This window comes from Pipra filicauda, unplaced genomic scaffold (genome assembly GCF_003945595.2).
Source record: "Pipra filicauda isolate LSUMZ 115617 unplaced genomic scaffold, ASM394559v2 scaffold16_size7369187_pilon, whole genome shotgun sequence".
Taxonomy (NCBI): Eukaryota; Metazoa; Chordata; class Aves; order Passeriformes; family Pipridae; genus Pipra; species Pipra filicauda.
Genome location: NW_024104207.1, coordinates 5,702,779 through 5,730,176, shown reverse-complemented (window position 1 = coordinate 5,730,176; position 27,398 = coordinate 5,702,779). Strand labels below are relative to the sequence as shown.

The 27,398-nt window shown below is 44.7% G+C and overlaps 1 protein-coding gene across 1 annotated transcript in view; it reads left to right on the top strand.

Annotated features, from left to right (window-relative positions):
- TOMM20 (translocase of outer mitochondrial membrane 20) overlaps positions 1 to 26,933 on the top strand; it is a 50,384-nt gene extending 23,451 nt beyond the window's left edge. The window contains exons 6-7 of the transcript XR_005562893.1: positions 24,819 to 24,995; positions 26,530 to 26,933. The gene's annotated coding sequence lies outside the window, so the exon portion shown is untranslated. The remainder of the gene's footprint in view (positions 1 to 24,818; positions 24,996 to 26,529) is intronic.
- Positions 26,934 to 27,398: the final 465 nt, after the last annotated feature.

Sequence of the window (27,398 nt, the reverse complement as noted above, 5' to 3'; positions counted from 1 at the left end):
GAGAAGTCTTTATAAGTGAGTTGACTACCTGCACCTTGTCTGATTTATGTCCCTCTGTCTTGTGCTGACGCATAGCCAAACATCAGCAGGCTTTCTCGGTGTCTAGATCACTGCTTCCATGGGGTTGCAACATGCAAACTGTCTTTCAGAGAGAAGGAATGAGGTTAGGAAGAGGAAGCTGTGTGAGGCTTAGTTTGCATTATTGAATCATGCTGGGCTGGGTTTTTGGCAATTCCCTCTTTCAAGGCCCAGAGTTTCAGTGGTTTCAGGTTGCAGACCAGCACAGTATCAGTAAGTCCATTCCTCCATGAAGGTCAGAGTTACTTTCACTCCATCCCTCCCCTTCTCCCTGGGAGAGTAAGGATGTTTAATGACAACAAGGGTTCAGGGTGCAGTCTGAGCAGGAGAAAGCACCTTTTTGCTTCCTGCCAGTTTCTCGTCCTGCAAGCAGGCAGAGACAGCTGTCTACTTTCCCCACGTAACCACTGGAGTGTCCAGCTGCCCCTACAAGGGTTCGGCTGCCTGTACCTCAAATGGAAGCCAAGGCCAGTTGTGAGTGCTTGCGACCTCCTGTGACCGGCCCTTGGCGTAGTTTTCCCTCTGGCCTCACCAGCTCAGGAGGAGCCCCATCCATGATAAATTTTGAGGGTGTGCTTTTACTGACAGTGCCTAGGGAAAACTTGAGGTGTCTGATGACAGTGTATTTCTGTCTTAAAGCTGCTTTGTGGTACTGAAGGACAGTTATTGAAATAAATAAATAAACGTAGCAAAATAAAATTCAGGAAAGAAAACAGCTCAACAGGAAAGTTATGGACATAGCCATCAGCCTGATTTTATTTGTTTTGGGCTGGGTGACAGTCACAAGTGCAGAATTCAGTGACATTGAAACCTTTCTCTACAGGTGAAGGGACACAAAATGGGATCTAATTTGTTCTTCATGGGGCATCACTTTCTGGTGTTCTTTTTTTTTTATCTGACAAGAACCTGTAGGAAATTTATGTCAATGTCATCAAAGATACATTCTTGTTACTTTCACAACTGTGACCTTGTATCCAGCTAAAAGAGTTATAGCCGGTAACCAGTGAGATGCTCAACTTACGTCCACAGGGCAGATTTTCCAAGCAGCAGCTATGCTGGCAGGGATACCTGCCATGCTGTCCAGCCCCAGTGGTGCCAAGTGATTCTGGGAAAATGCGGGCGGTGACGCCATAGACAAGTAACGATGGAGGTGAATTCCTGGAATAAGCCTACTGAGAGCAGCAGCCCATGGTGCAGCATACCGTGGGATACACTAATATAGGGACAACTGAAAAGTGGGAGAAAGGATCAGACCTGGCACACCGGCACGTTGCAGTGTCCTGTCCACACAGCAGGCAGCAACCTTACTGAACCGGTCACGGAAAATGGGCTGCTTGGCCAGGAGAGAACAGCTTAGCTATCACAGCTTTTACTTAGAGTTAGCTATGAGCTGGCCAGGCATAAATTGCTTTTACAGTTAGTCCTGCCAGCTGCACTACCAACAAAGCAAAAATTGTCCGAGGAACAAGTCTCAGGTTCACACACTTAAATGGTACCTGTCGTAAGGTTGCTGAACTTCTCACCAGGGCTGGGACTACAATATTTATTGTATTGGCATGCTGTCTTTTCTGTTCGGCTGCCGCATGATTGTATTATATCACGTGCTGTTGACAAGGACTAAACTGTGTATAGAGATAACCGTGACCTTGATCTCTGCATGGTGAAACCAGAGTAAATTACTGTTTATTTCAGTTTAAACAAGCTTAGAATCTGGCCTTCAGATCATGTTATTTCTCTAATTCAACCGGTCGTATTTATAAATTCATGTGATGGTCAAAATGATCCAGTAAATGCCAGCACACAATCCTAGCACTTGCAAAACATTGAATTTATATATTGGCACATTTCCTATATGCTGACTGCAGGACAAATAGGTTTCATATTGGGACATCCAAGTTTGTTTCAGCAAAGGTATGCATGACAAAGCCATGTTATAATCTGGGTACTGATTACGGCATTGAAACATGTTGGCTCAGCATGTGGTGGATTTGGATGCATAGATAGATCAACTTTTTAGTGACCTATGGCTTGATTTCAGCATGGAGAAGATTGTCAGCATGTTTGTGCTAATTAAGGAAACAGCATGGGAAACTCCTTTCCACTGCAGATACAGCCAGACCTCAGGAAATGTCATTGCTCCTCAATGTTTTTTGTAACAGGCAGTTTGTCTTGAAGTAGAGAAACAGCTTTGTGTCTTAACTGTATTTCTAAACTGCACTGAAGCTTGTTTGGGTCTTGTCCAAGTCTTCCATTTTGACCTGTTTCTGGAGGATGGACTGAATGGTTAGGTTACAAACACATTAGGGGAGTGTTTCAGCTGTATTTGGGGCCAGTAGCACAGGCTTAGATTCTCTGCCTTGGTTGGGTTTATTTGTAATGTTGACAGTAGCTGAACACTGAGAAATAAACACAAGTTTATATTCATGCTTTGCTGGAAGAACTTTCTTGCTGCTGGAAATAACTCTTTTGCCCAAAACTAACTCTTTTTTTTTTCATTCAAGCAGTGCTTTGGATATGTTATGCTACTTATACTACATTCCCATGTTCAAGTTCCCAAGAAAGCAGGTTGAAATGTTGCCAACTCTATTAAGTTCTTTCTGTTACACTGAGTCAGCTGCTGTGATTTTACCTTTGCTCTTGGTCAAAGTAGTACACTCTATTACCTTGTTGTTCTTTTTTTAAACATAAGAAATTGCAATACAAGTGTTTGTTCCATGTGCCTACATTTCCTCCTTCTTCAGTGACAAAAGCAGCACATTGGTTTTGTTATTAATAAGAGAAGTATACCTAGAAGCCCTTGATGTTTGGGCTGTGGATTCCCAAGGGATACACAGCCCAAACATAAAGGGCAAATAAAAATGGGAAAAATAAGTGCCTTTATTTGCACTTATGAACAGGGAACTGAAGTAACCGCAGTTAAAGGGGTACTTAATTTATTCTTAGTGAAAGGCCAAAGGAAGAAGTCTTCAGTGAGGCTACAAGTAGATCCAGGACCAGCAGATCTCTGTTCTGGAGCTTGCTGGGCCCAGCAGTGCTCAGTCCAGCAACCAGTTCCTGGTGCAAGGTGCTCTCAGAGCTTCTGGCTTTCTGCGCCCTCCCCTTGAATAAGAATTCTTGCTGAATTGACACCTACAGTGAGAGGTTGTGGTGGCGGCTTGTAGTGATCATTGAAGGCCTCTAGAATTGCAGCTTCTGTAAGCAGGGGGTCATGGCAGACGTTCCCCAAGTGCCTGTCCATGGGAAGAGTTTTGCAGCTCTTACGAGTGAGCTGTAACCTGACTTACCTCCCTTGGCATTTTGAAGCCTGGTGAAACATGATGCATAATGACACTTATTCTGCCTTTGCAAGTAGGAGACTGCCTTTATGCTGAAGTGTCTCATTGGCGAACCTCACCTCAGTGCAAAGAGCTTATTCAGATGTAACCTCAAAAATGAGGACTGGCTAAATAATGCCTCTGACTGAAAGGATCCACTGAAGCTCATTATAATGATCTTAATTACTTCCAATTCAGCTGTGTCTGTGATATCAGAGTGCGAAGGTAATTATGGAAATGCTAAATACTATTATTATTTGATATTAGTGACAGGGTGGAGGCGAGACCTGGTGAGTCCTTCCCCCATCTGGCCTAGAGAGGAGATGAGGGTTACCCTTTCCCTCCCCTCCTTTCAAAGCCTGAGAAGGAAGGACTGTGCAGGCAGGGTGGAGCCAAGACTCTGCTCCTTCTTCCAGCTTCAGCAACCTTGACTCTTACTTTGCCTGCTTGGTGTCCAGAGGTGGCTCCTTTCTATGTGCAGCAAACTGGGAGAAAGGAGAAATGCCTCCACACTACCCTTCCTGACTCCATCTTAGCAGCAAAGGAAGCAAACATCTTCTCTCTCTTTCCCACACTGGTTTTGCTGATCTTTCCCTCAGTTTACTCTATCTTTTCTGTGGCCCTCTGCTACTACCTGATGTTGCTGGATTTTCCCATCATGCTGTCTTCTTAGCTGTGTGATCTCAGCTCAAGTGCTCCTTGGCTTGCATGGGGTTTCCATTTCCTCTGCATTGGCGGCTCAGACTCTGAGGACAAGGAGGGGGATGTTCAAACCTGGCTTTTAAGGTGTCTCAAACCAGATGACCTTCTGAGGTCCCTTCCAGCCTCAATTATTCCTTATTTTAGAGGCCCTGGCTTGCTACTGACATTGTTCTAGCCCGGGAAAGTGCTAACCCTTTGACCCATGAGAAGTTTTTAAGGAAACGGTGATAACTTAATGTGGTTAACAATTTGCTGCCTGACTTTTGTGTAGGGCCCAACAGACTATGTGGTCTGTAGGAACCCTCTGTGCTGTCAGGGTCTGCAAAGCAAAGCTGCCAGCCCTCCCAGAATATGGGTGAAACAGTGAGAGCACATTCAATTAGCTCTGCTCATTGACCACACCAGCCTGCACTAGGAGAAACCTGTGCGGCGATGAGTCAGACTCAAATGATTACTTGACCCAAAGAAAGGTTTGATGATACACTGAGGCTGGGACACACCAGCAGTGATTATACAATGATTCACTGCCTGTGCTCTGCCATTCAAAACATCCTCTGTGTTGCACAGGCAGGGCCATTCACCAAGGCTTCAATGAGGAAGTGATGTTTGCACCTTTAGCTGCCACCTTCTCACTGAATCTTTCAGCCACTGCCTCTGGTCAGGCTGACATTGGGGAAATTTGATGGCAGGGGTAGCTCCTGACACTGCCGTGTGACTACAGCTGGACACCTCCTGCTGATAATGTTCACCCTAAGAGGGTTTGGCCGAAGTGTAGTGCAGCCAGACATCCCAGTGTCCCCCCATCGCCATCCTGTGGAAGCACATCATTTATGCTAAACTGAGGAGCAGGTGGGAACTCAAAGTTCTTTAATTCTCTGTGCTCCAGCCCGTAATTTGCACATCATTATTCAAAACTCGTAAATTCTTTGCAGAACTATTCCCATTTCCATTTTCCCTGCTGTCAGATATGTGGAGCTCACACAGCCCAGACTGCTTCTGTGTTTCTTTTATATAGGGGCACATAGCTTGTCATCTCTTTTCATTTCTCATGCTGCTGTCTATACTTCCGTTTTTCCTCTTACACCCACCTTTTTGTCCTTTGCTCTTCCTCTCCTCCAGATTCCTTCCTGCCAGGTGTGTACACTACTCATATGGTTTTGCTAAAATGGTTAAAATGGTCTGAGTGTGCTGCCTACATCTATCTCATCCTGATAAATGCTTCCCAAAGCACTGAGCAGGGAAGTCCTCAGCACCTGGGAAGCACCATTTTTCCTGACCCAGGAACTGATATTGCTTGTGGCAGTTTATTGGAGGTCCTGGTAACATCTGAGGCATGGAAAGTTGACTCATGCTGGCTGGGACTCACAAACGTGTTGGGGCACATGGTTTGTATGGTGCTTTCCCTGCAGCTAAGTTGAGCAACATATTATTTAACAAGTAAGGCATTACTCAGGGCTCATAGACCTCGTGTTTTGCCGGTGACAAAGTTGCAAACTTGAAGTACAACAGTCCTGACGTTTTCTGTGTAGTGTAATGGCCAAGCTTCTGCAGAGTTGTGATCCATCCTCTTAGTGCCTGGACATTTTTCAAATTTAAGTCTTCAGCTGTCATGCCTTCTTGCCAGCGATCCTATATGTCTAAATAACTAGGTGAACTATCTCTGGAAAATAACATATCCAATTATTCGTCCTTTCTTCCTGTGGATGAACTGTCTTCAAATTGTCTTTGAAATGTATTTTAGATACAGTAGTATTATTTGTGTTTGTCTAAGCATTAGCTGGCTATGGCTTCTCTGTGTGCTCTTGGATATAACTGTGGTTTTAAGTACCCTCCGCTGGTTATTCATAGCGTGCATTTAGTCATACTAATACCAGTCAACCTGGTATTAGTTCTGCTCTCTAAGTGGATGACTAATACTCTTATAAATAGGAGGAATGTGATCTGAAAGGTCACGTGAATGTTCCCAGTGTGAACATATCCCCAAACTATGAGACTTCTCATTCCAGGCCCATGCAAAAAAGAAAATGCTCATTATTAGGAAGAAGAAAAAGGGTTCAAAACCCATTCAAGCATTTTCTCTGCTTTAACTCAAATAATTTGCAATTGTTTGTAGAGCTTTGCATTGCAAAAGGTTTTTGCAATGCTTGCTTTACTCTGCAATCTCTCCTGACCTACTTGGGAACATAAGAATTATTCCATTGGAGCAGTCCTGATCTCTTTCCTTTGCCAGTGCCCTCCCTTGGAACATAACAGGATCTGAATGTTTCTTAAATAGATATGAGAAACATCTTTTAACTTTCTTCCTAACCTCTTTCACATGGGTTTGGAAAGCAAGATAACTTGGATTCCAAAGGAGATGTGAAGAGTGCACAGTACAGGTGTCTGCACTGCCTGAAAACTGACAGCTTTCCTCACCTCAGTACTGTGGAGAGAAGATGCTGTGCTGCCCAGGCAGTGGAGGAGGAATGAGGGGTTCTTGCTAATGCAGCCTTCCGAGAGGTCAGGTTTCTCTGCTGGAGAATGCAGGAGGTAAAATGCAAGAGATCAGCTGTGCAAGCACCCACGACTTAATTTTTATCAAATGAAAACAAAATATTTGTCTTCTTCTGCTCTTTTGCCCTTGAAAGGTTTAGTTTATATTCACAGGAATGCAAGGCTAAGGAAGGGAGGACTGATGACCTCAGGACATCCAGATTCATTTCATGGTTGTGCCAGACTTGCTAAGGGTATGTCTGTAGCATATGCTTAGCCCAGATTTGAGCCCAGTCTATGATCATGCGCTGCCTGTTTGGGCAGTTGAAGTCCTCAGCTGGCTTGTGGTACATCCTTGGTCAAGTCTGAGGCCTTCTTTGGCTGGAGCAGCGAGGGAAGGCTCATCATGCTGGGGCTGGGGCAGGAGGGTCCTGCAGAGGCCACATGCCAGGGGCTGGACTGCTGCTGCTGCCACTGTGAAGCCAGCCCACTGAGGCACCTCTTCTGCTTGCTGCAGTCAAAGTGAAGGAAGACCTTCCAGTGGAGAAACAGGCAACTGTGGCGCTATCTTTCCTCCTTGCTACAAGTCAGGTGCTCAGGTGCTCACCTAGTGGGCTTTGGGCTGGTGGAGTAAAGCAGAGTAAGACGCTCCTGGGGGCAGGCCCAGCTCCTAGCTAGGAGCTGGTGCTGGCTGCATCAACACTTCTCTGCTCAGCTTCTTCAGTGTCAGATGTGATGGTTTAAGCCACCTGTCACCAAAGTTAGTTTGACTTTATACTGGAACAAAGTGGAGCCTGCATGAGAGGCTCAGAGTTGTGTCCTGATCAGCAAAGGCAGGTACATTGGGTCACTGGAAAAAGCCTGAGGCACAAGCTTGCGTGGCATGGACCATGTCTGTGCTAATAAACCAGGCAGGGGCAGGAGCTGTGCTTTGCTTTGTGACTAAGTAGTAACATTGGCCATGGTGGGACAGATAAACCCTCTTGCCCTCCAAAACCACGTGGCCACATACAGACTACCTATTGGAAACAGTCCTGGTCCATGCTAACTCCTGGACTGTGCTTGGGAACGGTTTGGGAGAGTGTGGTTGGCTTGGGCCAAAACTGTACCTATGACTGCACTAAGATCTGGAAGGATGGGTGGTTAAGCTCCCCTACTCGTGCCCTGATTCACTGGCTTGATTTTCTGCTCTAGATGCTGCCAGTCTGGCTGGTGTCAGACAAGTTACCTAATGCATGACATAAGGAAGAGAAGACTCTTCCAGCTTCATTTCTAGCCTTTGACCCTTCAAGCCCTCTCTCACATGGGGATAAGAGTGCATCCGTACCTACAGAGTAAGGGAGACTGCCAGATTTGGATACATTGGGCAAGTGGGGTGTAGTTAAAGTCTAAATTCACTGCAGTGGTTTATAGAAATTTGATTCGCTGAAGAGTTGGGTCTGTGGTATATACATGCCATTCACAGACCTATTGTAATTTTGTCCATGCTTATTATGCAGTTACAGAATTGCATTAGCATTAAAGTATGTGGGCTAAAAGCAGTAACTTGTGTTCTGTATTCTCCTCCTTCCAGCCTTTGTCTTGACTTTAGGTTGCAGATTAGAAAGGATAGCTGAGGATCTGGGTCCTCGCAAGAAGTCTATACATAGTCAAGGAGTCCCAGATATTGGATAGACTATATATGATGTTTCTTTCTGAGCACACAACATGTTTCCTTACTTCAGCAGTCTCCGAGGCTTGATTTGAGTGGAAGATAGGACAGGATGCTTGCTGAGAAGTGCATATGCAGGTCTTATGAAACAGTGAGCATGTCTGTGTGTGCGTGCATTAAAATAACAGGGCAGAGGTGACTGCCATATATTATTTATCTGCTGGCTCAGATTTATCTGCCTGCTTTAGGGATTCCTGGCTCTTATCCCTCAGATTTTGTTCCTAGGAAACATTTCAGTTTGAAGAACTGTGTTTGCGGATGTTCTCCTATGGCTAGAAGGGCTGAGTTTAAACTGAAATAATTTAACTTGAAATCAAATGTCCCACCCAGTTTATTTTAGGTGTGCCAATATTTGTTTGCTTGTGAGTGCATCTGGATTTCTCTTCTCCCTTGGTCAGCTGCAGAAGCACTTTTCTTATTGATGTCAAGAAGGTGGTAGTTGTAAGGGCAGGCCTTGTTTGTGCCTAGTGGCCAGCTAACAATAGGTAGTGATAAAAACGTAGAAAAAGTTAGGAAAAAAGGAATGGATAGTATAATTACACCTGATAAAGATCGCAACACTATATGTGATATATACACATTTGAAACCTATATGCACGAATACATAAAACATTCAAGATGTGGAATCGGGTTCTTTCACAGAGCAGCTACAATTACATAAAGAAACTAAAAAGGATTTTTTCATACTGTAGTGCTGGCAATCAGAGCCTCCTCTCTGACTGCACCTGGGAGAAGACTGTGTTAAGTGTGAGCAGAATAAATGATCCGTTCATAAGCAGCATGGCAGACACCTGTGTAGCACCTCACTGCAGCACCTTCCTATGCTGCCTGCATGTCAGGCATCATGACTAGTCAAAAGCAGACCTAATTACAGTAGATCTTGAGCAAGATCCTCAGAGGTGACTGTTGGAAAAATGCATCTACATGTTCCAGATAGATCTTTTTTCAGTGCTGTTCAAATCTTGCTCTCTTCACTTGGACAAATGCAGACCTGGTTTTGCACATTGCAGTGTGGTTGCACTTCTGAGCAGGAGCCATTTTGCAAATGAGGAAGAAGCAGCAGCACCTACCCTATTCCTGAGCCGCTGTCTCCCTCCAGGGTTCGAGAAAACCAGAAAGCAAGCCCCAAAGCTTTCTCCTTTTCCACTATGACACAACAGAACAAAACAGGATTTCCTTTGAAGCAGTAACAGGACAGGCTTTGCAGCATTCTTACAAGGGCAAATTTAGATGCCAGAGAGTGGAATTTGCAAATGCATTTCCCTTCCTACACCTTTTCTTTTTCATCTCCATAAATCTGTGTCAGTTTCTAAAGAACCCATTTTGGGGGGGAGAAAAGGGGGACAGAACAAGTGATGAGCTATTCAGAGCTAAAAGAAGAGATTCATGCTGCCAGAGGTAAGACTGTAGAAAAATGTGTCAGCGTAGCAGATGATAGTTCTCCTCTCTTAATGCCTCTCCTGAAGCATCAAGGTCTATGTGTTTCTGAAAAGGGCTGTGCATCTCAGAGGTAGTCTATGAACTGCATGTTGAAATGGTTGCCATGGCAGTGACTGAGTATAAGTTAGAGAGCGTGATTAGCCAGAGTTGGCCTAAATAGCTGAAGGGAAGGAAATAAGAAAGAAAGGGATTAAAAAAAGGCCGAGGACTTTCTGTTATTTCTAATACAGATCCATCAGCATTAGACTGTGCCAGGACAAAGAGGCAGTGCTGATGGAGAGGATCTTGCAGAAGCATGCTCCACACCACAGCCCTGGCAGCACAAGCTGCCAGGGGACCTTCTTTCCCTTAACAATGTGCCAGTGCAGCAGCTGCACCTCAGTGAAGGGCCATTAGCAGTCCTGTTAGTGTGGATTTAGTGAAATGGTACTTCTCCAGAGTTGGAGGCGAGGCCAGGGCTCTACTCGGCCTTCAGCAACCCAAAGAGAACAGACACAGCGCTCTCCTGGCTGCTGTGGGGTTTAGCCACATTGGAAATGTGGGAGACTGGCCTGCAGAGAGATTGCAAGGCTTGCCCAAGTGACACAGAAGGCTGATAGCCTGGGTGGGGTGTTCATTGGCAAAATCTCTATCCCTAGAGCCATTCCAGTTCTTCTAGCCCACTAACCCACATCTGCTTGAAGCATGCCTGTGAAAGGTATCCCATCTTCATTTGGAGCCTGTGAATTAGAGAACACAGCCTTTCTTGTTAATTCACTGCAGTAGCTCGTTAAAAAATAATTGTACCTTATATCTCATTTAAATGTGTATGATATTAACATTCAGCCTCTGGTGCATGCTGTGTTATTCTCTGCTATATGAAAAAAAACCCCACTTCTCAAGATCCTGTGGGTTTTTGCAGTGAAGGTTTCTTATGCACTAGAGTCACTTTCAAGCTTGTTTTTTGAAGAAGTGAAGAAGCAGAATTCTTTCTCTCAAAGGATTTTTCTTTTAGACCTTCTCAGGGAAAAGTGGAAGAGTGGGAGACTAAGGTAAAGGTGTCTGAATACCAGGTCCAGATAGAGAAACGTCCTCTCTAGGAGCTGTACAGTGCCATATTAGAGGACCAGATGCCCAGTGTGAAATCAATAAAAGACACTTATGCAAGCAGAGAGCATGCAGCTAGATGTTTGCAGAAGCAGAACGTGTTAGCCTGATTTTCTTCTCTTATAGCTTTCTAAAATAGAGAAGTTTAATTTACATTAGCCTGAAGTGGTTCTGCTCTTAGTCCTTTGAGTGAGATAAGATATGAATCTACTTAGGCCAGTCCATAACATATGACCACTTATGAAGGGTATTCTCCTTGCCTCATGTCCTAAGGGATCTATAGGTTTCTCCTTCAAGAGGAGTACAAACCAGCAGTACTTACTGTGGTTAATAGGCATCTGTTTTGGCTGGCAGAGCTGGGATGGGAGAGATCAGATCATATGGCCTGCAATTTAGAAGGAAGAAAAGAAAAACCCACAAGACACCTATTTGCCCTGCAATCAAGTTGCCTTTTGCTGTTATTTGCACGAGTCTCTTCCACTTCTTGTATCTCCTAAATCCTTGTCATTCAGGTTTGAGAGCTAAGACTATCTTCTTTGGCACCAAGTCAACGATACGTTTTTTATCACCAGCAGCCATTCATATTTTACATTACTGTTCCTCTCTGTTCCTTTCAAGCAATAATCGTAAATATCAGCTTTCATTCCTAGAGTGCCTTTCATCCCAAGGGCTCCCAAAGTACTTTCCAAACTTAACAAGCTTATTGTAGAGTACTCCTTTAGAAAGGGTGAAACTTGCTTCCCATTAAATCCTGATTTTGGGAAGGAAAACACTGAATTATGTCTTCAATACATGAGAGAGCCTTTGCAGCTGTTATTTACTGTATATGTTCCCTTATGAAAAAAGTTTGCTTCTTGCTCCTCCATCCTCCCGTCTCCTGAGCTTAATCCAGCAGTGCTCAGTTACCTGGGGAAGAAGAGTGCAAGTATGAGATATGATCATCTCCTATGATCTGAGGAAGTGCTTTTTTTCTGGAATCGTATTGCTGTTCTCAACAGTTTCTTCTGACAACTCCATTTCCATCCAGTCTATTTTCTCTTTACTGGGGCAAATGTCCTATGGCAGAGTTGAATGTCTTGTGGCTTTAGCCAGAGAGGTCAACGTCCACAGCTGGGCTGTGCTACAGATCATGTGAGAAGCTGTAGTCCTCTTCAGGACAAAGTCAGCTGGCCTAATTTAAGTCACATTCCCCTGCAATCAAAGCAAAGCCAATTGCTTTGCACTGAAATGAATCATGACCTTTGAAATGGTCCTTTATTTGGCTCATCTGTGGGAGCAATAATCCAGAAGAAAAGATTGTTACTGGTAATTTCTGAACTGAAGAATTTGTTTCCTAATGAATCATATGATTAATTTTAGGGCAGCCTTAATCTGACCAGTGTCAATTTGTTTTCACTGCTTTCAGGAGGACTCAGGATGATGGGACCTGTCCATCTCATGGACAGAAAAAAGCACAGAGCTTTTTTCCATGCTGCTGTGTGGGAAAGTGGTCTCTTCTCTGCTTGGCTGAGAGAGGCCCAGGTCAGACACACAAACTCTCATTGCTTTTCTGAGGACATACCAAGAGTCTGTGGTAGAAGTGGGAACAAAAGTCCTATCTCTGGTTCAGTGCTTCAACCGCACAAACACAGTCTATCAATATAGATAGCTTTAGATGAAAGATACATCAAAGCATATTTTTGGCTGCTGCCTTCAGAAGTAGTACTAAATCTCCTGGGGGAATGCAAGAAGTGAGATATGATCCAAGCATCAAAATCCCTATCTTCTTACTGTCTCTCCTCCTCTCACACTGGTTGGGTTCACAAGGAAGCTCTTTCTTGAGGTTGTTGTGTCATCTATTCCCATCAGTAGATTTTGGTTCAGAAATGCATTTTTGCTCTTTTCCAACAAAATGCTGCCTGTTTCAACACTAACTCTGAAGATTTGTAAGTTGGCAAAGGATCCAAAAAGAATCATGAACCAGCAGTTACAGTTTACATTGGCCACCTTGTGTAAATCCTGATATTAGCATTTCTGAAAGGATTCATTCATCACTGAAAAGAGATTTGTACCTGTGAATAAGAGCTTGCCTGGGAGACCCTGTGTGTTTCCTCTCCTCTATCAACAAAGCTTACCAACATGAAAAGGTGGTTTTGCAATGGATGTTAATGCATACCTTTTATTTCAGGATGAAACTTTTCAGCCACTGAAAATATTCCATGCCTATTTCTGATGGTGTAATGAAATCATCAGTAAAATTAAAGAAAAGTCTTACCTATTTTCATCTGTCATGTTTGCTTGTTTGTTTGTTTGTTTGTTTGTGTGAGTGTCTCTCTTGGGCCTTTATTTTTTTTAAACTAAAATCCTGTGACACAACCTCAAGCCCAGTGGTTAGATCTCGTGTCATGTAAAATCAAGTCGACCTGCACTAGAAAGAACAGCTTAGTAAAACGTTCTGCCTGTTCCAAACTATGACCTCTTCTGGGGATGTCAGTGAAATAAACACACTTTTATGAAGTACCCTTAAGTTTTCCTTACCTCCTGCTGTTTGTCACACTTGTTGCAATTTGCCTTAAATTAGCTGATTTCACACCAAGGTTCATGGTGCTGTTTTGTTGAAAAAGAGGATGGTACATTCTGCACTGGCCCAGCTGGCATGCCATGAGCCATGGCTCAGAGATGGAAAAGGGCCCCTGAATGGACAGCAGCCAGCGTTTGTTCTGCCCTCATACTGCAGGTCAGGGTCTCTAAGCAGTGGTGGACACATAACAACAGCATTTGTGAGGGAGACAAAAATGTGGGATGTCTCTGTGGGATGGCTACATTTTGACTAGGATTCCTTGGGATTCTGCAGGATGAAGATCAAACTCTTTTTCAGTTATGTCACTGTGTTAAAACATCTAATATGACATTTTTCTTTTAACTTTTAGACTGCTTCACTTCTCAGCTGGAAGCAGCTGAGGGCTACTAGGACTATTCCTGGACACTCACACAGCTCCTGGCACAGTATGGTGTCAGTTCTGGCAGGAGACAGGCCATTGCTGCAATCTGAATGCCCATTTTTTAAAAGAAATGAAATCTGGAAGGTAACCTGCTTGCAAGTGCCCCTTTCATGCAAAAGGTGATGATTTATGAGCACTGTGTTTGTAAAGCAGAGGAAGAAAGCAAGTGTGAATGAAATGAGACACGAAGGACCAACCCGCTGCCTTCCATGGGAAGGTGTGTGGGAGGGGCATGAGACTCCTGGTGGAGTTTCTTCTCAACCCTTTAAATTGTCAGGCAGGGGAAGCTGGGCCAATGACAGATGAGGAACCATGAGGGTAATCCCTGCAACCAGAGAGGTAATATTCGCTGCCTCCCTGGGGCTGTAGTGTCACCGTGCAGCTCTGTTGCATGCAGGGAGCAGAAATAACACCAGGAATCTCTAAAGGGGCAAGTGGGTACGTAACAGGACAGTGATGCACATAAGCAATTTCATTGTAAATGGTTGGAGAAGAGATGCCTGGTCTGCAACAGGCAAACACTTCTCTGCACAGAACCAGAAAAATTCCCCTTCAATCTGGGGCAGATTGCCAGCAGTCTCAAATGCAGTCTTCATGGTGTTACTTCCAAAGATGAAACAAGGGTATTATGGACACTTGCCACTGAGGCAGGTATCTTTAAATAGAGCTGCAAATTGCCTGGTTTAATGCTAACAAACCTTAATGGTGAAGAAGACAAGACAGGTAGCAGCACTCATATAGCGTAATGTGATGGCTGATATAAGTGTGAGTCATTCTAGCCAGAGGCTTTAGTATAGGAAGTCAAATAAAAGATATAAAAACAAATCTGGGTTTTTTTCCTTCCCAGTGAAGGTCACTGCCAGGAATAGCATGGGAAATAATTAATGGAGGAAGAAATGTTCCCCTCAACTTAGAAGTATTGTCTTGCTTTACAGTTTTGTTCTCTTTGGACTCCCGTAACAAACACCAGTGAACACGCAGGTCCTTTCTCCCTGAAGCCGCTGACGGATGTCCCACCCTGGGTAGTGAATGCAAGGGACCATGTGTGCAGTGCTTACGGAGTCTGTTAATGGGTGTCCTACTCCCTGGCAGTCCACCCACCAGGCAATGCACTGAATGGGCCTGTGAGACTGAATGGGGCTCTACGTAACGGCAGCCAATTTTCCTGGTCAACAGGGAGGCGCGGTGCCAAGGCTGTGTGTGAGAGCCTGCTGCTGGGAGGGTTTACTCCTTCTCCTCTGTTCCTGAGCCCTGGGGAGGTGAGTTATCTTTTCAGACCCGTCACAGGTCCTGCTCCCTCAGTTCCTATGGTTCATGTGGGAGGACATGGATGACACAATGACCATTGCTCTTGCAGTGGCATGGACTGTTCTCTGCTCATCCTGCAGAGACCTGGGATGCTCTGGGCTACTCATTTGCTCCCTGTGACCAGCACTGCACTTACACATGTTCAAAGGTAAGGGGAAGCCACACAGCTGTGCCTGTGGGTGCAGTCTGCATGCAACGCTACCTGGGGCAGAAGTGTTCCACAATGTAGCCCATCTGCTGTGCAGGAGTGCTGTGCTACAGTCTAATTCCCTTTCCTCAAAGTGCCCTTTGAGTGAGGACAGATGAGGAGAGGAGTGAGTGCTTCTGCTTCATGTCACCACCCTACAGGCTGGAAACCAAGGAGCTCCAGGGGGCCAAGGGGCTGCTGATCCCTGGGGCTCTGCTTTGTTTTCTTCCAGGAGGCTATAGCAGGGAGAAATGCTGGTGGAAAGCTCTGAGCTTTGCACTGCTGACTAAAATCTTCTGCATGTCACTCTGTCCCATCTGCCACAAAGGACTGTTCACATTTTCCATTCTTGACTCTATGTGGCTGCTCTGAACATCCCAGGTTATCTGTGCACAAACCAACTGCCTTTCCTACTGCTTGGCTCTTGATAGCTGACCAGCCTTCATCACTGCTCAGTGCCCATGCCAGGGTCACTAAGGCAGTTAGCACAGTGTTAAGATACATTTATTTTTTCTTTTGGGAGCCCAGTAGGTAAGAGTTCGGATTCTCCCTCTCTCAGGAGGTTCCTGACTCCGCAGTGGATCTTCAGAGGTAGGAGCACTGCAGAAGTCCTGAGTATCCTGGAGCTCCCATATAGCACAGGAAAAACCTATTATGGGAAAGCTACTAATAGCAGAGGTAAGCTCTTACCCACATTTTCCACTGGTGTTACAGACTCTGGAGAATCAGCTTGTTTCAGCCAGGTTCCCAAACTGCTTTTTGGTGTTTATCCAAAACAAGCCTGTGCATTGACATTTCCTATCCCCAAATTGTCTAACCAAATTAAAGGAATGAACCCAGTTGCACAGATGCTGCTCCATCATGCTTCTACAACTGGAGTGGGGCCAGAACACAACCCCAGCTCAACTTCCCTCTTCTCCCCCAAAAAGAGCCATATGAGGACACTGAAGCTCAGTCCAGATCTAACTTTCACAGCCAACCCCTTTCTATGTGGTGAGTAAAATCCTAATGCAGAAAGCTTTAAAGCAGTTCAGAAACGTGGCCATGTGTAACTGTTGGGCATTTGACCAGTAGGGTTCATAATGCTGTTCAGTTTGGACTATTTGGGTTACAAAAATCCATCCCATAAGGATGGTCTGTCACTTGCATGTCTTCATGTTGACTTAAAGTTGGGCCCTTTCGTTTTGCATGCTTTCTCGCTTTCCAAGGCATGTGTGTTGCTCTTCTAGCCATCTCCTTATGGTGATGAGACTCGGGGCCACACATTCTGTAATCTGGGATTTTCACAGCTGCTGCTCTTTGGAATGGTTGCAAGAGGTGCTGAGTTGGGTGGGGTGACCTGTTGCTCTCAGGTTTATTTCTTTAGAGCATCTCTAACAAGAAAGACTGTAAGATATATAATTAAAATACTTCTAGATTACCAAGTCTTGTCTTGTCAAACTTCTTGTTATGACTCCTTGTGAATGTGACATTTGTGAGCTGTTTTACCACAGCTTTTAAGCACTTTTTGGTGAGAAAAGAAGTTACATAATTCAAGCTTTTCCTTCTTCCTTCTCTTTTTTGCACTCAAATTTACCATATTTGCAGATAAACTGTGCCTATGTCAGCAGCTGGTGTGGTGCAGCAGGAAGCAGATCCACAGAGGTGGCTGTTTTGTGCCAAGGACTTGGTATGTCAGGGGATTTACACCAGTTCACTGGTTTGCCTCAGTTCTGATACCCAGGGACCAGATGCTCATTAGAGGTTGGAGTGCAGGAGTTATGCTCCTGGGGTCCATCTCCTGGTTTCCTTTCACTCAAAGGGAATTCAGTTTAAAAATTGCTCCCTGACATAAAGCAAAATGTGGCAAGTGGGACAAACAGGGCATGTGCCTCATGAACTCGCTCCTGATGCAAACTAAAACAAGGACATAGAAAGACCTGTCAAGAGACCTTGGCCAGAGACATCACTTGAGGTCCCACATGGTTTGTATGTGTGGCAAATGGGTCAGTTCGTTGGCTAGTGAAATAGCTGTTTTTCTTGTCTGAGCAGCTCTCTTACTCTTTTTTGGATATTAGCTGCTAATCTATTCTTCTCTCCTCGTACACTTCTCCAGCCTTCCCTTTTGCCAAACCCTCACTAAGCATATATATATGTGTGTGTGTGTGTGTGTAGGCAGTCATGTCTGCTGCCGGGATTTCCTCCCAAACAATACCTGTTGTGCTGGCCACAGCGGTTCTCTTGGTTCCCATGCTCAGAGCAGTTTGAGTTTCCTGCTGGCTCAGCAGCAAGACTTTCAGGGCTTTTTATACTTATTCTTCTTTGGGAGCCAAGCGGAGGAGCGCAGTTTGCCTGTGAATAGTGAGCTGGCTGGGCAGGCAGCAGGAAGCTTGCATACTAAACCGTGTGAACTTTGAGGAGGGGAGGAAGGGGGCTGGGGGCTGCTGGCTGGGCTTCACGAGGCATTTGCTGCAGCCCTCTGCCTTATAAACTCATCATCTCAGCACAGGCATGCTCTTCGCCAAAGGAACAATAATATCTGTAAAATGGCAGTGGAAAGAAGCGAGAGAGAGGAAAATGGAATTATAGAGAAAACAGGAGGAGGGATTGGAAAGTGGAGAAGAGTGAGGAGGCTTGGGTTTTAATTATTCATATGAAAACTTGTGCATGGGTTCCCTACACGTAGAGATGCCACTGCACTACTGGGCTCACAGGCCCTCTTGTTCACTCCCTTGCTGCCACGACAGTGGCCACACCATCTTCTTTGGGTAGGGGCAGCTTTTCTGTATTTCTCAGACAAAGCCAAAAGCAGAGAAATTAAAGCATACTTCTCTCTTCCCCCCTGCGCACCCCCTGTACTCCTTTCTGTTGCTGTCAGCAAAAATTTATAAGTGGGTTCCCATTCACAAGGACCAGGAATCATGGCGTGTCTATGAAAGAGTGGTTTGAAGAGCAGCACTGTGAAACACCAGTGCCTGCTTGTCAGTCACAAGCAAAATCATCCCTGGAACAGGGAGACAGGTGTTTTGTCAGCTGCTGTGGCTCTGCTGCAGATGCAAGCATGCTGGGGGCATTCCTGGGAAAGAGTGGGAGGCGGGAAGGGAAGGGACCTATCTGCCTGCAGACCTGTTCCCTGCTACCTACTCGTGTCTGCATAAACAAATGGGGAATAGGTTGTGCCTGTGCTTTGAAAATGGAGTGGCAGAGGATCACACATACTGCACAGATGCTTCCTGAGCAAGAGTGGCCTGATGGAGGTATGGTGCCATGGTGTGTACTGGTGGGATGGCCCTGTGCAGGGAGAGCCTCTGTGTGTGTGTGATGTAGAAGTGGAAATGCTCAGCAGAGTGACAGACTGAGAAAGGGGGTGAGGCTCAGCTTGGTTAGTTCATGCCGTAGTATCATTGTGAAGTGATAAGACCTTCCTGACCTGATCTGAAATAACAACGACTCACAGCTTTCCCTTTTTTTGATAGCACCCTTCACTGAGGGTGCCCGTTACTCCAGGCTCTAGATAATCCACAGATGCATGATAAACCCAAAAAGCTGGGGCCCTTGCTCCCCTACCCAGCTCAGCAGCACTCTGTGCCTGGCTCCCAACTGAGCCCTGAGCAATGCAACAGGTATACTTGGCACCTGCATCCCCATGGTGCCCCTGTAGAATGAGTAGCCTTCTCCAGAGGTCTATGAGTGCTGGGAAAAGGGGGAGATACAGCTCCAGATCCCAGAGTGGGCTCATGGAGATCCAGTGGAGATCCTAGGGGAGAGTCACCTGCTAAGCTCATTTAGCCTCTGCCCAGGCAGCTTGTGGCAGAGCACAGGCACCTCCAAAGGAAGCAAATCTCTTCACCACAGTCTTCTTAGAAAGTACAAAAGCAGTCACAAATTTGGGGAAATTACCATCAAATTCATGCATTTTCTGTTTCTCCCCTCCTGACTCAGCAGAAGCTCAGTTTAAATTACACGTACTTGATGACCTTGATGCCTCTGTCTGTTTTTAAGGCTATCCAACATTTCTTATAAGACCAAATATTTAGTTGCTTGTAAACCCCGAAAACGTTATCTGTCTACTGCTTAGCTGTTTTTTTCTGTTCTGAGTATCTGTCTCAGGCTGAATGCATCTGGGAAGCTTCAGCAAAAAACATTTTTACTTGCTTACAAGAAAGAGATGAGAGAAACAATTTTTTTCTTCATATTCAAACATGTTCTTAAAGTGATCTGTTGAGAAACTCTAGCACTTTCTGCCTCTGAGGAAGAGGCTTGAAATTTGGCAGATATCAGGAACGCACCTTGGGTTGTTTTTCATGGGGGAAAAAAATAAGTTGAACTGAGAAACCTTAGGAAATAAAAGAAGCCTCAGATCTCAGACACTCAACAGAAACTTCTTCAGAGTTAGAATCTGAATTCTTTGAAGACACTTGCTCAGTGGAAACTTGTTCAAATCCGGTGGCTAAATCACAGACGATGGTGTGGCCGGCACAGAGCAGCCTCCTGCTGCAGGTGCAGAGCAGCAGCTCTTTGACCTTGTTTTTCTGTGCTGGCAGGGTCACTGTAGTGCTGGAGATACTCTTGGATGTGCTCCTTTGCTGATACTTTAATGAACATGCGGGACGGCTGATGTTGACTAGGGCTGGACCTGGCCGAGGGAAAAAGGGAAGGAGAGAGGGAGCCCTACTGCAGCACAGGGGCTGAGGACCCCCTGCCTGGAGAGGGGAACTAATGACAGGTGTTGAAGGAGATGTGGGAGCAGGACCAAAGCAGAAGACAGGCTGAAAGGACCAGGAGGGGCAGGAGGAGTCAGATTTGGGAATATATCTCCTCATCAGATCATACCTCCTGCAGAACCTGGGACACAGCCAACCCAGGGATTTCTGTAGCACAGTAGGTGTCTGTTGTCAGCAAATATTTGGGGAAGCTATTGGTGCAGGCTGTGGATGAGTTCTGCCTGCTCCCTCAGCAGAGGCTATAGGGCTATCAGTATTCCCAGCTAGTCTGCTTTTCAAGCATGATGGAATTAACAGCTGAGAATAAGAGCCAATTCTGCCAGTGAGTCATGCGGTAGACAGTATGATGCCACATGATGGGATTCCTGCATTTTTATTTCAGTTTGCCATCTGCAAATCAAGGAGATGACACAAATTTGACGTAGATTGAAAGTATGGGAAGCTTGTAGGGTCAAGCACTGGACAGCTAGAAACGCCTGATTTAACACTGCCCTTGCCACCTGAGTCCCATCTGCACAGGCATCAGGATAGGGCTGCTTTTAGCTATAGGCTCAAATGCATATGTAAATATTTGTTTTTCCCCACAACAGCTCTACCTCTTTTAATACCCAGGGCAGACAGTTCTCGGCAAGGGAGTGGAGGCTGTATGGGGAAAGGTCTTTGTCCTGCCTAATTGCAGCTGTGCAGGACGGGAGGATCCCTGCTTCACCTTCAGGCCACAGCAGACTCCAGCTGTCGGCATTGGGAATGGTAGGCAGCACCTGTGTCCCTGGCCTGCAGCAAGGCCAAAACAGATGGAGTCCTCAGTTAAATTATCTACCAAATTCAAACAAACCCCCATGAGGCAGGTGCAGAGTGAAGCCTTGTATAACTTGTAACTTGACCACAAATGAGAAAACCTAGGACCCTTGCGAAGGCACATCCTCCTTCCCTGGCTCTGTCTATCAGTATCAGCCTCTGAAGATAGACATGTTTAATCTCTTGATTTGAACAGAGCAAGCTAACATATATCTTCCTAATCTTATTCTAGGAGGCGATTGAATTATTTTAGCTAAAAATTACCAAAAGAGGCTGCCTGAGGCAGACATCCAGCATGGTGGATTTGAGCTTGAGCGAGTCATCATTAATGGGAAGAGTTAAACAAATGCAGACAGCGCTCACAGGGGGAAATGAGAAACTTTGCCTCTGTGGATGGCCACACCAGAAAACATGTACATGAGCACATGAAATCTTGCTGCTACGCATCCGGTTAGCTGATTGCTACAGGCAAATACCTGAGCTTGTAATGTGGCATTTGCAGGCTCCAGGTGTGGACTGGCTGTTTTACAGACTTACTGGACTTTGTGTTTTGCTGTTGAATCAAATGTATTTGAGTGATGGTGAAGCATGAGAGAAACACTTTGGATTTCTCTTTCCCTGCAGGAGGCGGAGGTGTAGAGGGATGGTAATGCTGGCCCTTACCTGCTGGTGTGCAGCACACATGACATGTGTGGCAGGTTGCTTTGCAGACAGATGTTGCTATAGTGGTTCTGAGCACTCCTGGGTGCTCACCTGACAACCTCAACACCAACAGAGGTTTTGGTAGGGGTTTGGAAGGGCTGTGAAGGTCAGCAGCAGCAGGTTAGCAGTTCTTACTGCCAGTCTGCATTTTCCCTTTCTGCAGGAAAAGGTATTTTCCTTTCTTGTTACGCTTTATCTAGAGCTGTGTAAACAGTGCTCTCTCCTTATGTTGACACCTTCAAATGATTTTATCTTCTTCTTAGGGGTTTACTTATCCAAACTGTACTATTTAGTTATTTAATCTTCCCTTTAGTTATTTGATTGTTGTTCATTGTTGAATTCTTTCCAATATGATGTATTCTTGACACACGAATGCCTGCAGTTGCTTTCTCTGTTCAGAGGATGGCTCAGACTCAGCAGCACCCTGCAGAGAGAAGCCATCTCCCTTCTCTTCTGTGATACAATGTTCTTCACCTCTCTGCGGGTCAAAATCAGACCCTCTCATTTTATAAACCAGCATCTAGTTTGCTACTCCCTCTTATCCATTTGCTAGGCCCCTTTCAGCAACTGCCATGGGTTATTTTTCTGAATGTTTCCTGGCATTGCCCATGTCCTAGTCAGGAGCTGTTAATTGCTGTTTTCCTTTCCAATCCCCCATTTCACAGATTTTTTTTTGTGAGTTTGAAATCATAACTAGAGACTGAAGTTCATGCACTCTTCCTCATTGCTGCATCCAAAACGACCCTGTAAAAAAATGGAAAAAAAAAGAAATGTTTTGCATTTTCATAATTCATAATGATATCTTTCCATTCACAGCCACACTGGACACTCCCTGGGGTCTGAGCAGGCTGACAGTTTGGTTGCATGGAAAGAGAGTGGCATTAAAATGGTGAGCAAGGCTCCTCTGGAGAAGTTCAGTCCTTGGTTATTCTCAGCACTAATGTATTCTGCTGAAACTCATGCAGAGGTTTTAAGAGCTAATTGTTTGAACAGGTATATATGCTTTGGAATGGTGTATGCACTTTGTGTGTGCAGGTGACATTTCATTTTTATATTCAGTGTACATTAGGATGTGAAAAGACCCAATTTCAACCTAATCTGCAAATGACACCTAACACCAACCTGTGTGAAACATGCACTACCTGAACAGCATTTACTAGGATGTCTGTGCAGATTTCATCTTTCTTATGAAACCTTATTGACTATTTCTTCTCTGCAGGCATTAGAAGTGGAAATAGAATGGGGTTTGTACCTAACCTCATAAACAGGGAAAGGGGGGAACAAAAGGTCTTTGTCAGTGTAGCTCCCCAGTACATTGCGTTAAACCAGCAGTGAGCTGGAAGCTTCTCCAAAGCTGTGGAGCAAAATGTCCCACTCTGTTTGCCTGTGGGTCATGAGTTAATTTTTCTGCTTTTGAGATCTGAACTCTTCAAAACTTTGTCTTGTATGGATAAACAAAAGCTAGCTACGGCCTATGGAGAGACCTGGAAACCATTAGGTGCAGAAACATCACAGGACTCCAAAAATGAATTCAGACTTCTTTTTAACTGAAAATAATATATACTTTTAAAGGGCAGAACGTGGAAATACAATCATAATGGCCGCTATCAGGAGCTACTGGCAGTTTGTCTGAACAGAAAAGTCCTTTTCTTGGAGATTTCTGCTACCCCTCAGGCTTCTGTCCATTTCTATGTTGTTACTTGCAGTGTTTAAGCATCATTAAGTTTAAATGCATAAATTTTCTTTGGCTATTCAACCCTAGCCACTTTTGGGAAGGAATTGGCCAGAATCCCTGAACCTAAAATAATCAAACGTCTGTCTTCCTATTAAAAAAGCTGCCATTTATCTGACAAGCAGTGAAAAATGGAATAGGTAACTCAGTATAAGCATCATTTGAGAGACTTGTTGTTGCAAAACCAGGGAAGTGGCTTGCACATAAGCAGATGGTACCTTTGCCAATACCCAGGTAGTTACGTGGCATGTCAGTATATCTGGTTTCTTAACATGTGTTACTTTTATTTTCAGTCTCTTGGTTTCTATCACCCTCTTTAGAAATACTCCAGCCACAACTCGTAACCTTTACAGGCTCATCCAAGGAACATGACCTTTCAGACACTGCTTTTGAAAATATTTATTGTGCTTCAGGAGAAGTTGTCTTTGTTTTGAGATTGTTCTGGGCATGAGAAATAAAAATTAAAATGGAGATGGTGGCCAGCGCAAAGAATCAAACAAAATAATTTTAATGAATTTCCATACGTGCCAATCCACCCTGCCCTGCAGGAAAAACAACTCTCAGATGAATGAAGCATATGGCACAGAAGATGGAGCGCCAATGCCAAGTTTGTCTTTGCCTTAGCAGAACTCTCTGCAAAATGCTGAAGTTGCAGATCTTCTAAATATGCTCATTGAGAGAAAGGGGAAGGCCTACTCCTAATGCCTTTTTAGTTGGGATTATGCACTCTCACTATTTAAATCCTCATTTGGTAGGAAATTATTGTGGGTGCAGTGCTACTTACAATGTTCAAACTACCTGCCATGGAGAGCAGTGCACGTTGCAGCAGCAAAGAAAACCCATCAGTGAGGTGGGCTAAATATTTGAGAAGGATCTGAAGCCCACACTAACCTGCCTTCTGCATGCATGTGACGACTGCCCTTTTGGCCATACTTGCTGCTGTGTGGTTAGACCCCCTGTTCCTGGCCATGGTTTGTTATCCAGTTGGTGTTTATATTGCCGGGAATATTTAAGGACATGATTTTATTCGAGCTGTCCGTAAGTGAGGCATTCAGTGTAAGTCCCCTCATCATGAGTTGTTCTACAGTTAGCACAGAGACAGTCATCTCTCCCCCCCACAGGTTTTTTATTCTAAAATAGGTGTGGAGTGCTGTGTAAGGGTGCCTCTCTCTTTTCATAAGCTCAGAGAAAACCTTCAACCTCAGCTAAGCCTGTGTTCAGCCATTACAGGTCTGTCTACTCCCAGCTTAGCCCCATCAAGTGAGGCTCTGGGAGGACAGGTTGCTGATGGGTCCTGATGTGGCACAGGTAAATGGAATGTCACCACCAACCTGCTCTGCTCTCTTCTGAAGGATGTAGGATACTGGAGGAACTTCAAGTAGCTGTCAGCAGTACACTTCTCCATGGTTGGCTAACAGCTAAAGATGAGTGTCTAAATTAAGAAGTTAAGCATTTAAAGCCTTTATTGAACCCATCTCTGTGGGGACTGAAGCTGAGCAGACTTATATGTAAGGAAAAAAATCTCCTGCTGTTTTACTTTAATCTTTCAGACAGCTATGGAAACGTTTGTGTTGTGTACTCTTACATATGTGTTTCTTCTATAGGTGCTCTCAGACCCAGGAGATGAGGCCGTTGTTTTACCTGAACACATGCCATGGGGGCACACCATGGGTTGGGTGAGGGATGCTGCTCTCCCAGGACCTCTTGCAACACGTTGTCTTGGAGATGTTTCATAAGGCAGGGACAAATTCCCCCCCTTTGGACACGTGTCGCCTCCCACAGTGAGTAAGCAATGCCTCTCTTTCCAGGAAGTAGAAGATACCTGACACAGTGATGAAATTAATGGGCCAAGAAGCTCTTTTGTTTAAATGAATGCTGGGAGATGCAGAGGTAGACTTGATTTTTACATGGTTAATGTTCCCAATCCTCTTTTTAGTCCTCTCATGGCAACTGTGTACTTTGCAGCTCAAAGTCACATGAATCTCTGCTCAGCAGAAATGTAAATGTTTTGATAAAACTGTTCTTAACAAGTTTAATTCATTTAATCAGCTTGATTAACTGCAGAGCTTTATCGTCTTTAATTGGGTAGGATTTGCTATAAATTAACACTTTTTGTAATTTTATGAAGAATGTGGCAGTGTGCAGGATCTTGCTGCCTTGGCGGTGGCATGGGAGGTGCCTGTCTCTGGCACCCAGCTGTTCCCCTGCAGCCTCATGTGTTTTAGAGCCCTGGAGACCATTGGGTGCTGAGCCTGCCCGCAAGGCCAGGCAGATGCTGGTCAAGGGGCAGGATGGACATGCAGCTGGAAGTGTCTCAACAGATACTATTTCTTTTCTCTGTGTTTGCATCTTCTAGATGATTAATCATCCCTTCCAGTAAAAATGCAGCATGCCTCTTCTTCCAACAAATCCCACAGAAAGCAAGCACAGTTGTCCACAACAGCCCTCTCCTTGTTTTGGTTCATAACCAGCCTCAGCCTGCAAGGAGATTTCAAAGGCTGGCTGAACAAAGTCCCCAGGTTTATGAGTAGAAAGAGGAAAAAAAGAGATGATCAGAAGATCTCATCTTGAGTGCACATCCCAACTGGTCTTTCCTGTCTTCTATTTAATATAGCAGACAGAAAGGCTGTAAAATATGTCCAGCTGGAAAGAAGATAATTTTGTTTTACTCTGTCCAGTCTCATTTTTCAGAACTGAATGTCCAGTTGTGTACGTGTGTGAAACCTCCCAGGCCCTGGAGGCATAGTATTAATTTTTTTTAATAGGCAGTTTATTGTCCACATTACGTTTTTCCGTGCCTTTTGCTCAGTATCCCAGATTAGAGAAACAAAGGAGAGAGTGGAAACAAATGAACTATCCTCTTAAATTTAAAAGTCTGCCCAAAGCCCTGGAGCAGGCAGAGCATCGACACAGTGTCTGCTCTGGTGGGTTTGCTCTTGGCTTGGCAAACACTGTTCTCCCTCGCACTGCTGTGCTGCAGAGCTGCTGTGCAGCGGGTCCCAGGGGCCTTCCCATCAAAATGCATGGGCAGAAAAACATGGTTTTGCAGCTCTCCTCAGACAGCTTTGCACTTTTATTCCTGTCTGACTCTGAGTTGGAATGGTCCCTGAGAAAACTGTGTATTTCACAAGAAAGGAAGGTTTTTCATCCTTTCCTAGAACTTCCATGGTCCTTCTGCGTGCATGGCTCTCACAGGCCAGCGTGATGCAAGAGGAGGCATTTCTAACAGCAAACAACCCAGTTCCTCTTTCACCTTTGACATTTCTACATTTTGACATTTGACGCTTTTTTTGCTTTTTTCTTTTTTTTCCACAGACTAAACATTCACATGTCATATCCTGTTTGAGGAGTTGTTTTAATGGATGCGCTGCCAACAAAGACACTTGGGTTTCGATGGCTGATCCTTTGCAATTGTAACGGCATTTAATGAAAGGTTTTGTCTTTGGAAGGACAAAATATCCTTTATCCAGCTTCAACTTTTGAAAGAAACACCACAAATATTTTTGGATTGGATGTGAAATGTTGTGTAAATTCTGTAATACCAAGGGAGAAAATATGTCCTTTCCTTATTAACAAACTGTATATCAAAACAAGAGTGCTTAAAGCCTAAATGGTTTTATACACAATGAATTCATCAGAGTTTTACATCCCCAGTAAGGGGAGTATTTAAATACAGACAAAATGTGCAAAAATAATTTATATATGAAACTAAAGATATATTTGCGTGTTTGGTTGGTTTCTTTTTTCAATTAGATTTGGCTTTTCTTTTCAATTCCTCTTCTCTGAAGTTGCTTGCACTTTGAGGCTGTGCATCCTGAGCCCCGGAGGGCTCTGGCAGGAACAAGCAGGAACACAGGAGCCTTGAATGACTCTTCATAAAGGCAGAGATTCAGAGCTGTCCTTCAGAATTATTTCAGTTCACCGTGCAGCTGCTGCAGCATATATTGGAGGCTGAGAAGGCCGCAGCTTACTGGTCTAGTCAGAGGAAGTGGCGAAAACCTCCATCACTGTTCAGGATGCAGCATGGTTTGGGTGGCTTGGAAAAAGAAAGTTTTGTTGCCTGTTGCTGGATCCAAGGGCAAAGCAGCTAGATGTTGCTGATTACCTCCTGGGAGAAGTACCAGGTGACTGACGACTTTTAAATTGCTTTTTCATTGTGCTGTGTGAACTGCACATGGGGACTG